Source organism: Chrysemys picta, chromosome 1 (assembly GCF_011386835.1).
Source record: "Chrysemys picta bellii isolate R12L10 chromosome 1, ASM1138683v2, whole genome shotgun sequence".
NCBI classification, from domain to species: Eukaryota; Metazoa; Chordata; order Testudines; family Emydidae; genus Chrysemys; species Chrysemys picta.
In genome coordinates, this window is record NC_088791.1 from 85,334,786 (window position 1) to 85,347,450 (window position 12,665).

Consider the following 12,665-nt stretch of genomic DNA (forward strand, 5'->3'; position numbering starts at 1 on the left):
CTTATATGGATACTTTTCTGCCTTATGTGTCTAGTGCAAGTAAGACAAAGTTTTTTGGGAGGAAAGGCAGAGGAGATGGGGACAGCGTGTTCTTCTTTTAAGATTATGGCAAATTTCCTGTAAATTTTTGCTTTTCCGGTATTAATGTCCATTGTATTTCATGTTGTGTGTGTGTGTGTTCCCATGCTGTTTTAGACATTTTATAAACACTGCTAGCCTGCTGTTTTGAGGCATTTATGAATAAATAGTTCTCCTTGATTAAATGAAAGTAAACAGGTTTGGTATTAGTACCCATATTATATATTTAAGCCTAATATGTATATCTCAATAACATAGTATTAAACATGCTGATAAATGGCTAGAGAAGCACAAATGTTTGTCAAACCACATGTTCCAAGTCTTCAAAACACATGGTGGGTATTTTAACTTCTATGGATTCAGTTTAAAATATTGATGCTAAATGTATAACAGGTATGATTTGAAATTATTTTACAGAAAAATAATTGATGTGGGAGAATACAGAAAAAAAATCTCAAGTACTTTCAGATTTTAAGGTACAAAGGTGAATGCTACTATGGAGTATTATATTATTAACGATAAAGCTTTGTAGATTAGCAACGGGGAAACACTGACAATAAAATTTCTTGCAAACGCTGGTAAATCTTTCTGTAATAAAAATAAATCCTAAAAATTGGCTTCTTTGTAGCTTTTTATGCATATAATGAAAACTAATTATCTGTGGAGAAAATTTGACTTGGTAGAATGAAATTAAATTGCTTTTTAAAAGACTTACTTAAACAGCACTAGCTAGGGAGAAGTTCAATAATATTTTTAGCTCTGAATTGTAATGCCTTTGCTACATTAATTAATCATGTTGCATTCTGCCTTTTATCAAAAGATTCAGAGGAAGGGAACTGCATATGGCACAATGCAGCTACAAGAGAAGCTCTGACTGTTTTGTTTTTTCCCCCCTTCATCAAGCTACTGTACACATGGCCTTTCAAGATGAGCAACTCCCATAGAACAGCACTTACTGTGGTAGGTCAAAATTGGCTGTAAGTCAATGACAGTAATAAATGAATCATCAAATTATAATGTGTAGTACGCTGCTTAAACATGCTATATCCAATATTTAAGGGGAAAGTGATATATTGTCCTTTGATGTTTATCACATTTGAATTATTTTTTTGAAAATTTTATTTTTTTCTTATGATGTTTAGGGTTATGTATTTATTTATTGACTAACTATTGAAATGAATAAGACTAGAATTGACATACAAATGCACAGAAAAGAAACTGTTTCATTTACCCAAAAAAACTGCAAATACAGCCTCCTTGTAGCAATTTATTTGTGGTAACACTTTGCTGTATATGAGTTCTAGGCACAATGCTGAACGAGGTGTTTAAATTAAGCTTTTTTACTGAGAACAAGATGTAAAATATATTTTCTGCAATTAAAGAATCCTAAACCTTGCAAAGAAAAGCTTTGGTTTTTTTGAAGATGGGGTACACTGACACAAGTCTAAAAACTGGCTAGCTAAAAAGAATTTTTACCAACAGATCATGTATCAAATGTATAATTTGTTGATATAGGAATACAAACTGATGAAATACAAACTAGTGTGCTACATTGTTATGTAGAAGTTTTGTAATAGTCTTGATGAGTTCTAATCTTTGACATTTGCTTTTACAAAAAGTCTAGTTGATAATTCAGTACCCTAATTATGTTTCTATGAAAACAGTTCAGACGAAAGATGTTATATGATCTTCAGCCCTGTACTATGTTAATAACTTTTTTTTAATATCAGAAGTGTCTCTTTGGAGAGTTTAATTATACTTTTTTTGAATACCTGTTGTTATAGCGTAATTTACAAATATAATTGAGCATATTTTTATTCATCAGTTTTTCTAAACTACTCATTGTAATTGCCCAAATGCTAAGCAAAATAAGCACTGGCTCCACTCTAATATTTACATGTTTTTTTTTTTGTAGTTGGCATTTATATTTTAAACATTTGCTGCAATAATAAAGACCAATATTTTAAACATATGTGTGTGTTTTGCAACAAGTAACTTTAAAAGGAAAATAAACAAGTGAAAAGTAAGAGTTCTGCTTTGTATTAAGAAATCAAAGTCATTATGTTCAATGTAAATTATATCATTTGGGAATACTTTCCATTCATTTTGCAAAGCAATCTACTAGCAAATGTTAAGTTCGTAAGTGTTTATGTCCCTGGTAAAGTTAAATTTTTACACATAATTTCTGTACAAACTGAGACAAAAGGTTAATTAAGGTTACATGCCCTGAGATGTTATATGTATTTCTGCGTATATAACATTTACATATAGTTGATATAATTTTTTATTCTGTTATATTTGATATGAATAATTTCTTAGTACATGGCTGTTTACTACAAAACCATTAAAACATTGAATCCCTGAGGGGAAATGGATACCTGATATTGGTATGTGGCTTTTTGTCTGAATGTATAACACTCTGAGTTAGCTGAAAGAGAATACTGTAGCAATGTGTCCTCAGGTAAAATTCTCAGACACTAGATTATTATGTAATATACAGTAGGAGTTCTGTTTTCTTTACAGTCTTCTTTGGGGAAATATAATCAAATTTTTCAGATCAAGTCATGTGGATATTTGAGGGTAAATAATTGACATTGTGTCTAGCGAATTATAGGTGTATAGCTCCTGGTTCTTTAATGGGAGTTGTGCACCTAATTCCCTATGTATATTATTGAAAATGCCCTCCTTAGAAAAATACAACACTTTAAACATAATTTCTCATATTTTGTGCTTTTACAAAAAAAGATTCTCATTGGAAACTGCTATAAAACACAAACTCTTGGGTATCAGTGAAAAGTCACATAGAAAAGGTGGAGTTTATTTATCTATAGTAAAGTGCATATTATTGGGTGCTTGTGATTGACTTGGCTGGAATGAAGAGCCTTCCTTTATATCTAAGGTGGCTTTAAGGAAGTGTAGTAAAACTTCCATAAGAAACTTCTCTCCCCTTTTACTCATACCATAAAGAATATTCTCTCCTTAATGGACATGGTGAAGAGAGTTCTTCCTATAATATCATTAAGGATAATGGGAAGGCCATTATGCATTTGCAGGAAATGTAGACTAATCTGTCTAGTTTATCTTCCTATAATGCACCCAGCACAGTGATATCTCAATAGTGAAAATTTTTCTTTTCACATTCCTCCTTTATCATTTCAGTTATGATGTTTTTGACATGTATATCTATATAAGCTAAGATGCAATTGTTTAAAACATACTCTAATAATTCTGTAAGACTTGTTCTGTTGAGTACCCAAGTATTGGGAGAAGTATTGTAGACTTGGTTCAAAATGAAATATTCAAGGCTAATGTGCTTGGGTAGGGTCTAATCAAGTGTTGACATCGAATGTGACCACACTCAGACATTTGTCATATGATCAACAGCTGGAGTTTAGAGTGCTCTTTTTACAATACAAAGTTAGTGGTCTTCATTTTGCTTTTCCCAGAAGTAGCACTCACGCTGCGTAGAAAAGAAATTGGCACATTATGGTACATACAGTCAAGCTGTTCTTTGGAATTGCAGGGATGTAAATCAGTGTAGCTCTGCTGAAGTCAATGGAGCTACACAGATTTACGCCAGATGAGGATGTAAGCCCTTTATCTTTCCCCAGCATTTTTCACCTCTTCCTTTTAATAGCAAATTCTTGTTTGTTATAAACTTGCATAAGATAGAAAGGGGAATCATCTTAAAACTCTCCGAAATTGGTAATAAAATGCCCTTTTAACATGGGGACAATATTCACTTTTAACACATGTATATAGTAAAACATTCTTTACGTACCACTGCAAATACTTCAGTTGGTGACATAGATAAGTTCTTTCAACATTTTCTTTATATACTGATATTCTGAAAAACTAAAATGAGACGTTCAGGAGTAAACCTTCAGCAGAGCATGAGAATCCACAGTCCTGGCCATGTAAAATGCATCCTGCACTGCAGAGGATTTTCTGCCCAGCAGGGTGTGTTCCAATGAATGACATTGATTTCCTATTAAAAAGTCACTCCTCCCTTCTTGCTGGACAGGGGTAATCTTAAAAGGCCACTTGACCCTTATCATTAGTGGGGAAGCACAATAAAATTCTCACTCAAGTAGAAAATATTACTTTTCACCTTTAAAAAATGACCACTGACTGTTTTTCAAAGAAATTTCATAAAGCTTGTGCAGTGTACTTTTATGGAGCACACACGAGAAAAAACTGTACTTGTGCCACAGACAGTAAGAACCAATATTCTTTCCTGTTAAAAATCCATGTTTTTCAAGTGATATCTCTCATTTGCATTTTTATGATCAGTGGTAAAAATTATTCATCTTATATTTCATATTTTATCTTGGTCTGAAAGATTTTCTTTTCTGCTCCCCACCCTTTATATCCTTTAACTTTGCCTTTTTTAAAACAAAACAAACAAGCTCCCTCCCATTCCCCAAAGTATTTACTCACTTGCTTTTGCACATATACAATGTTTAAAATAAAGTCGAGACTGGCTTAAACAGAGGAAAAAAGAAATTGAGTTTAAAGGCTAAAATACTGACCCGACCGCACTCACTGGGTGCCTGGTATGTAGAATCAATAGTTGTTCACAGATTATTGTATTGTCTACTGTAGGCCTAAGTGGGTGCATAAAAGCTAGAATATTATCCTTAATTTATGAGGTTGTGAGTTTTCTTGATTTTTGTCTTTACAATTAAACTCTTAACTTATTTTGTATGAAGCTTGATTTGCTAAAACTTGTGTATGAAAACCTAGGTGACAGAACTGGAAGGGGACTAGGATGGTTATCCCTCTACCCTAAAGTGAAATTGTTGACTACCTAGATAACCCTTTCTAACATTGTTTCCTTTGGGGATTTCTACAGTCACCCCAGATTAAAACCGGGAGCTGACTTCCAATGGAAAATCTTCTGTACGTTAAAGATAACACATGTAGCACTATGTCACATTATCACTAGACAATTCACTTTTATTAAAAACTAGAATATTTGCATAATATCTGTAAAACATGGTGGTGATTATCCAGAACTATTTCATTTAGCCTTAAATTATGAACATTCCATAAAGCACAGGGCATCAGTTATTGACCTGGTATAATTTGAATTCTTTATTACTACTGGAGTCTAATATTGCTATACCATGTCTAACATTGGGCTCAATCAGATTTCAGAACAAGAGAGCCTGAACTGAAGGTAGTATTTTTTAAGTTTAAATGGGAACATTTCTATGTATAAGACACCAAGATCATTTCTTAACCAAAATGTAGTTATTTACAATTCATTTTTCCCCGTGGGGATATAAGGACATCTTTGTATTTCAGCAAAAGTAAAGCACTAGTAAATAAAGAGTTAAAGTGAAGGCAGGCTCACTGGTTTGTTGAGATCTGTCAGAGTCTGAGTGGCTGGCTACATATCTGTCTCAGGAACAATAGCTACCTGTATTCTGCACGGACTGCTGGGCAGGCACTAGCAATCTGGAAAAGGTCTGTCTCTGTTAGAGGTTTCTTAGTGAGAATCCCTAATGACAGTCCCACTTTTCATTGGGGGCGGGGGGGGGGGGGGAAATCCTGTCTTCTCTCTTGATGAAGGACAGTGCTTTGATCATTGTCATTCAGCCTTGACTTGGCCTGAGGTTTAGGTTCTCAGCCTAGAAGACAGTAGGCTATCTTCTCTCTCTCTCTCTCTCTCTCTCTCTCTCTCTCTGACACACACACACGTACGTTTGCTGGTCTGTGCAGGCAGATTAGTGTCACAGCTGTAACTGAGGCACAGAGCAATAAACATAGCAGAAGCAATTTCCATGGTGGCAAGAGGGGGCACGGGAGGTGACGACAATGAGAAGGATCTCTTCTTCTGACAAGTTTTAGGTAAGAGAGACTATTTATACATCACTCAAGTATTTTATATCCTTCTAGAGGAGTTAGAAGTTGTTAGGTTTAAAATGTGCCTTGTTATTAAAATATTTTACTTTACTGCTGTATCCAGGCTGTTACTAGCCTATAAACCAGTAATTGCAGTGCTTTGTGTTACTAGAATGATTGGAGAAAATAGGCAAGGTTTCTTCACTGGCATAGTAGCTATTACAGTTGGTGTTTAATGAAGGTTTCTTCTAATGTTCACCTTTTTAAAATTCACCATGAAGCTTCATTTCAGGTAAGGTAAAATTATATTTAGCCATAATAAATACATGGATGCAATAAAATGGTGTGTTGCTGGCAGTACCCATGCAATATTAAAACAGTGCTCCTTCAACCCTAATTTGTAATTATTTTTACACTGTTAACTGTACTGGGGTCAGAGAGTTTTAAAAATTAATGAGGTTGCCTGCTGAGTTCAAATAGTATTATCTATGTGAGCTACTGCTGCAGAAGGCTGAAATTATTCCAGCATATTTTTAATGTAGGTATAACCTTCTGACTTTAATATATTGCTTTTGGAACACTTTCCATTAAACAGTAGTTTATACACTCTACAATGTAAAGGGGATAGTGATCCATTTTAATAAGGACAAGTTGAGTATAAGAAAAATGCTTTTCCTGTAATGACAAGACGAGAACATTTGATAGAATGTTTTTAATTAAAATGGTTTAGATTATTACAGTTGCGATCAATGATATTGTACACTTGTTAAATGTTTACAAATAACTAATGTTCCAAAGACTGGAACAAGAACAAAAAACAATGTTTCATGTTGAAATAGAAAATTAAAATACTACACTGTGTAGCGGATTTAAAAGAACGGATAGAATAACTTAAAGAATAAAGTGAAGCATGAGAGGCAGTTGTGATAAACTGGAATAATGTACCACTGTTTTCAATCAAATATTAACCAGATAGTATTTCAGCACTTAAAAGTAGAATTTGGAACTAATCCTCAAATGGGGAGGAGGGGGGAATCTATTTACCGTACAATTCCCATATTGAAATAAACTTTCATATTGCAAGCTTTAAAGCATTGGTTATATGGATTATAATCTACAGTACATTGTTTAAATGAAGGGAAAATGGAAGGCATTTTGAAGCTGAATATACAGGAATCAGTGCTAAAGATTCATTTTATTCAGAGTCTCCTATTTACAAGACCGATTCTGAGCTTCCTGTGATATATTGTTATGTAAATATGGTGCAGCAAGGGAAAGCAGCACTATGGAGATTCAATTTACTTTGAAAGTTGTTCATTATAGAAGGGATGAATGTTATTTATTTGATGTGATTCAAAGGCTAGAAATGACTTTTTCATTGTGAAGCCTATTGTGATGGGTGCAGGGTGATCTAATCTTTTTAATTTTGGCTTTCACACCAGTGGAGATGAAAAGAGATCTAAGCTCATTTATTGGTTGCTAAGTCCTACTGGAGGCCTAAGTACCATTCGTGGTTGCTATGGCCAATCTGACCTCAATCTATGCAGTTTTAGGGACTTAAGCAATCCTTTTTTATTTAGGAGCATGTACCTTGATTTATGTCCAAAATTGAGCCTGAATGTCTTTGTCTGCAAGTGATAAATGGTGGCATACAATTCATCAGTTCTTACAAGTAAACACTGCTGTCCCACTAAAAATATGTTTTGTTCTGAGTTAATGGTATGGAACAAGCCAGTCTCCACAAACAGCTATCTTTTATTGTAGAGAGCCACTGAAACTTGGAGCAAAGTGAAGGAAATTGGCATTCATCTTTTTACATTAGCATTTCATTTGTGCTATCTGATGATGAGACTCTATGTAGATTGAGAATGAAAGGCTAGCATTCCATTTCCCTATCTGAATATATAATGGATAGATTCTGAATGTATTTATTCTATAGGGATAGTAAAAAGTCAGAAGTGCTTTCTCTGATAGTGTTTGTCTGCCACTTCATTATCACTAACTCTTAAAGTACATGCAGTCAAACAAACTGTGACTTAGCTCAGGGAAATTCCCAGTTTCAGTTTGAGGCAAGTACCTTGAATTCAAATAGTATCAGATTTTTGTTACTACCAGAAATGTTCTCCTTGTGTGATACTTAATGGTACTTGCACCTTCATGTATTATGGAGTCTCTTTCAAAAGAAACTACTGTGATTAAGAGGTTATTGAATGCAGAGTGGGTTTTAGGAGCTGAATAGTAAAATGTTTCTTATATTAAAATTACTGGTTTGATTTGTCATTTGGAGTATGCATGCTAGGCTAATGTGATAATGATCCCAGATTAGCAGAGGCAAAATCATTTTCCGTTTATAGCATATTTCAAATACAGAATAATGCTTCATAGTACTTTTCTTCAATGAGTTGTTAATTTTTGTACTAAATTGGCTACCTAGATTACTACTATGAGGGGGGAAAATGAGACAAATCAAGTGTTGTACCTGGTAGTTGACATTGTTAAAGAAAGTGAAACCTAATCAGTAATTACACATTTTTAAGCCGAAAGTGGGTTTGAGGCTATTCCTCTTTCTCTTCAGGTAATAGCTTAAAATAGGAGTTTCTGAAGAAAGTCATTACTCTTTTTAAAAAAAATCTCTCTTGTATAAGAAGTGTAAGAAAAAACATAATAGCCTGGCTTAATGGCTAAACCACAGCCCGTTGAGAGAAATTTGGGGCCTCGTACATCAGGGTTGCTGGGGCTCCATGCCCTGCCATTTCACTTTATTTACACAGACGTTAAACATGTTGGGTGGGCAAGCTTGGGACCCTGTGACAATTGTCCCCCTTTCACCTCCTCTCAGCAGTCCTGACAATGGCCCAGATGCTACTTGGATAGAACAAAATTAATTCCCCAAACAATTTGAGAATTTCTGTTTATTGTCTTTAGAATATTGGTTTTAAAACCAAAATAGTGCATGCTGATCTTTTCATGTTACTAAGATCTGATGCATGTTTTTCTCATGTAGCTTTCAGTTACAGAATAGAACAGGGCGTTAGTGTTTTGTTTGAACACACAGAACTATTATTTAGTTTTCCTAATCTCAGAGCTTCAAATAAGAATTAACTGCAATGGCAGAAAGTTTCTCAATAGATTAGGCAGGTAATAATTGCAACTAGAATCAATGCCCAAAGAAATGGAATTTGTAAGGTGGAGCTTTACAGCACCATTGAGCTGCTTTTCAGCACTGGATTGATGGTAGAATTTGGCAGGACATTCCTTGGGGTTAGTTTACAATGATGCTACTGCTTCAGTGCTTCTAGGAGTAGCACTGTGTTAGTAGTTAATGCTAAAGATGGTCTAAAAGACAGGAGACAGAAAATAAACGGGTTAATCTTTTTTTTAAAGTCTAATCATAACACTCAGATTTTCATTTATTGGATGTTTATAACTGTAAAAATCAGTATTGCATGGCTCAGAACCAGCTTGCTGAAATGTTTACATTCAAACAGTACCAAGCACAAAGGCCTTAATGACATTTTGATGACTTTCACTTAAGATGTAATAAAAGCAGAATGTAATGTAAAAACATAGTTTAAATAACTAATCTGTAATATTCTCATCTTCAAAACAGGAATGGGAACATCATCCTTTCTAGTTTACAGTTTGCCCATGTTGGTATTACAGTATTTATAAAAAAAAAAATTCAAAAAGAAAAATACAGCCAGTTTATTAGTTGTATGTAAAATTTGTATTTCACAGTGTCCACAGCAATTTAACAGAGATTAGAATAGTTGCATTGAATGCTTCTGGTGTATATTTGTGACCACACCCAAACCAAGTTGCGTGTCAACTGGGCTCCTCTTTTGGGTAACCATGACTCACAGGAGTAGCAGAATCAGGCCCTACAGTATATCCTTACTCATGTTTTTATTCTGCAACTTTTATTATACCTGTAATTCTCCGGTGTCATTTAAATACAAGTATTCATTGATACCACTGCTTCAAAATTCTAGATTTCTACTTAGAATTCCTCCACTTTACATTTTTATCTTCTTACTTCACTGATGCCAAATACAGCAGTATTGATTAATCAGAGGAGATGCTGTATAAGTGTTTCAGTTGTCACACTCCCATTGGAGACTGAGTGCATCATTTTCACCACTGACTCATCTTCCACTGGTCCATAGCGAGAGAGTTGATTTCTGTGCTTGGGGCTCCCTTGAGCTTATGAACCAGGTCATCTTTATTTGGTGTATGGTTTTAATATCTGTAGCAATATACTGACTTTCTCCTTTGGAAATATAATGTAATCAAGATATGTTTCAAAGGTGCAGATAGATGCAGGAAAATTGGAAATATTTTTAAAAACTCATAAAATCAGTGCTGCTCTGTTAATAAAGTTAATCATTGTTCTTTTCTCTCTCTCACACTAGATTAACTGGTATATTAAGGGCCAGATTTTGAAATCTGGGTGTAGCACCGTCAAAACCTGTATTTGCTTTTTCAAATCATCTAGTTGTATATATAAATGGGTAGGCACTTGCAAATGTATGTAACCTTTAGCTTAGACACATGGATTTTTCTGGATACACCCATTGTGCTCTGCTTTGAAAATCTGACTCTGAGTCTGTATTTTTAAGAGAGAAATTTAAGAATATAGAAATAATAAAAAAATAATCTTATTGAAAATTGTCAGTTGTGTAATGTAGTTCATATTTATCCTGTGACACATACATGTGCTATTGGGTGATTGCATGTTCTTTAGACTCCTCCCCTGAGTAAGTTCCATCACAGAAAGTCAACTTATCTGTAAGAAAAATAAAACACTTGTGTGAAACAAATTTCTCCTAAAACTTACTGGAACATGGTCATTTCCGTCCTGGATTCTTTTACACTGTAATAGGATATTTTTGCAGAGGATTGGGTAGATCAAGTGATTGGTATGTCACATGCAGATAAATGCTTGAACTTGGCACAGGTTGGTGATAAAGATTTATTACCATTTGGTGGCTGTATGGCCACAGCATCACCAGTCTGCTTCCTGTCCCCCTCTTTTCTTGCTTGCTGTAGATCCTTGCCCCTTCACTAGTGCAGGTGCTGGATTTGATTTGGCTTCCAAGCCAGGCCCACTGCTATCACTCTGCTCCTCCATTCTCCAGAACAAACCCCTACTCTCAAGGTCTTCTGTTTAAAATATCCTTCAGTACAATAGCCCTACTGTATCCCTACCATTTTAGCACAGATCTATCCTGTGCACTAAGTGTGGTAATGGGCTTCAGGAAAATACAGTAAGTAATCATGTCAGTAAAGACAATATCATAATGCATACATACAAGGGGGCAGAACTAAGGTTGCACAGGCAATCTTAATTCTGGCATTTCCTATCTTGAATGCTTGACTTCCCTTGGTAATATTATTTTAATGTCATTTTTGTGTGGTTTTTATACACACACACACTGAAGCTAATTTACAGTTTCCATGAGAATTATAGCTTTCAATATCATGAATTTTGTGCACGTAAAATTTCAACTATAATGTTGCACTGTCAAGGTTGTTTGTTTTGTTTTCCTACTTTTTTTCCCCTTATTCCTCTCATTCCCCATTCTCTCCTTCCCCCTGCCACTGGCCAACATTAGTTGACTCTGCCATTGGCCTGTTGGGTGAGTTTGGGCAAGTCACTTTGGCTCTCTGTGCCTCAGTTTCCCCATCTCTGGAATGGCAATAATGACACTAACCTCCTTTTTAAAGTGCTCTGAGACCTATTGATGAAAAGTACTATATAAGAGCTAGGTATTATTATTACATGGCAACAATCCTTGGTGAATCTGCATCTCTGCTCACACTTAATGTTTGTGTTTTTTGTGGGGGGAGAGTGTTAAATGTAAAAGCTGCTAGAATGATTGGATGGGCACTTATTAGCGTCCATGTGATTTATAAATTGAATACATAAATAATTTTATTAGTCAAAAATAACAGTTGGCAAGCGGTGTAACACAGTACTGCAACTTTCCTCTCATTCCTCACCTATTCAGTATGTGCTGGAGGTGAGTAGGAAACATGTTTTGGCTAGTGGCCTGCTGGATAATTTCTCAAGTGTTGCATGACTGCCGACTATTCAAACATCACATGCTCTAAGGTTGTGTCCACAAAAGAAAAAGAAGAAATAATTCTGACTATATTTGCCCTCTGGCGTTTATAAATTCTTTAATCCAGAGATGTTCATCTTAACAGCTCCTGAATCCATCTGTGCTTAGCCCACGATTCCTTAGCCTTAATGTATCTGTAACAGATGATGTGCAAACTAAATAAACTCCTTACAATACTTTATGCCCTAAGACTGAAATTTACCTGTCCCTGCATAAAGGGTTGCCTGCAGTTCAGCCTATGCATACCCAGGTGCCTACCCTCAAACCTCCTGGTGCTCCTAGTGTCAGACAGCAGCAGCAGAACCCCTCCTCTCACTTTCTGTTTTCCATCTTGAAAAGGATCTGATCAGATTTCTCCCCAAACAGTGTACTGAGTTCATTTATCACATTAAAATGGAGATCCATCCACAATTCAGTCTTTTGGATCAGAATTTCTTTCCCTGTTCATAACCAATGTATATAGATGTGCTTGATATGCATTCAGTTATTTGCATATTCAATATGCCATTCTATATTCAATTTGTGAAAACACTAGTAAAATGGATTGAGTGAAATTTCCAGTCTCTCTCTCTCTCTCTCTCTCTCTTTTTAATGTCTTGTGGTTTTTCCTCC

General features: G+C 35.1%; 1 long non-coding RNA gene across 5 annotated transcripts in view; it reads left to right on the plus strand.

Moving 5' to 3' along the window:
* The first annotated feature begins 898 nt into the window (after nucleotides 1-898).
* LOC101931335 (uncharacterized) overlaps nucleotides 899-12,665 on the plus strand; it is a 95,683-nt gene continuing 83,916 nt past the window's right edge. Inside the window, exon 1 of one of the 5 annotated variants that reach the window (XR_010591354.1) lies at nucleotides 899-1,038. This is a non-coding gene — a long non-coding RNA (uncharacterized LOC101931335). Of the gene's footprint in view, nucleotides 1,039-5,477; nucleotides 5,935-12,665 lie in introns of those variants that run through there. The other 4 variants (XR_010591348.1, XR_010591347.1, XR_010591350.1 and 1 more) reach the window with 4 other exon arrangements.